This window comes from Zingiber officinale, chromosome 1B, assembly GCF_018446385.1.
Source record: "Zingiber officinale cultivar Zhangliang chromosome 1B, Zo_v1.1, whole genome shotgun sequence".
In the NCBI taxonomy this organism is placed as follows: domain Eukaryota; kingdom Viridiplantae; phylum Streptophyta; class Magnoliopsida; order Zingiberales; family Zingiberaceae; genus Zingiber; species Zingiber officinale.
Genome location: NC_055986.1, coordinates 142,778,529 through 142,779,904, shown reverse-complemented (window position 1 = coordinate 142,779,904; position 1,376 = coordinate 142,778,529).

The following is a 1,376-nucleotide window of genomic DNA, read 5'->3' as shown; positions in this document are numbered from 1 at the left end:
GCCAATGACCAATCTTGATGCTAGTCTTCGAGAAGGCTCATCATATTCTGAATGTTTTACAAGATGTTAAGTGAGAGGCTCTAAAACAAGGACATTGGATCGGTCTGTTGACCGATCCAGCGATACTCTGGTTGTCTGGATCGGTCGGCAGACCGATCCAGTGATACATGAGTCACCTGATCGGTCTCGTGACCGATCAGTGACCACACAGAAAGTCTCTGTGGGTTATCTGATCGGTCTGGGGACCGATCAGTAACCACACAGAAGCATTCTGTGGGTTATCTGATCGGTCTACAGACCGATCAGAAAGAAGCGATCAGAAAGACGCTGGGACTCAAAGCGATAGGGGGATCGGTCTGTGGACCGATCCACCCATAGGCTGATCGGTCCACAGACCGATCAGACTCTTCCCAGACCGATCAGGATGAGTCCTGATCGGTCCAGAGAGCTATGGATCGGTCAGTTGACCGATCCACAACATGTCGTTTGTTTCTGCTGCTTCTCTGATATTTCTGATTCACTTCTGATTCACCTGATCAAATCATCTGCTGTGAGATTTTTAAGTTACAGGTTGCAGGTATCGTGCCATTGGTTAATTTCAAATGAAGCTCCATCAGAAGAATAAGAACAAGTGCCCTTTATGCTGTATTTCACTGTAAATGATGCAATTCGGGCTTCAACGTTCACTGGTCGCGATCAGTTGGACTCTTGTTCATTGGTTCGAGCTCAGAGACACCAGTGAAGACCATGGATGGTATTGGTGTGAGTTCAGAGAACCAGATGAGAAGGAGGAGTGATTGGCGACGCCTGAGTTGGTTGCAGTGATTCGACACAGGTGACAGTGATTCGGGACAGTGAGAAAGCAGAATAAGAAGGAGGAAGAAGAGAGGTTTGCTAAGGTTCTGGAAAAACTCTCTGTCGATCAAGAGGCTATGTTGTTGAGCTCTTGACTGAAGACTTCCTTCTGTCTTTGCGTGTGTTTTGCTTCGTGGCTGTAAGTTTCATTTGTTCATTCCTTCAGCCACCAAAACTCTGTAAGTCATTGTGCTTTGTTTTTAAATCTATTCTGTGACTTTTGTGGAGAGGTTACTCCACCGAGAAGGAGAAACACTTAGTCGGATTTTGTCCGGGGTGTGATCTACCGAAAGATCAAGGGATCGTCCACCTTACGGACACGCCGAGGAGTAGGGGCAAGTTATCCCCGAACCTCGTACATCGTTTTGTTAGTGGTGGTTTGTTCTTTTCCTTGCATCAGTTTTCATTTTACTTATTTCCGCTGTGCTAACAAACTCTTGTGAGTAAATTGATTGGATTTGTAAAAGAGGCTATTCACACCCCCCCCTCTCTAGCCATCCGAAGGTCCTAACAAGATGGAC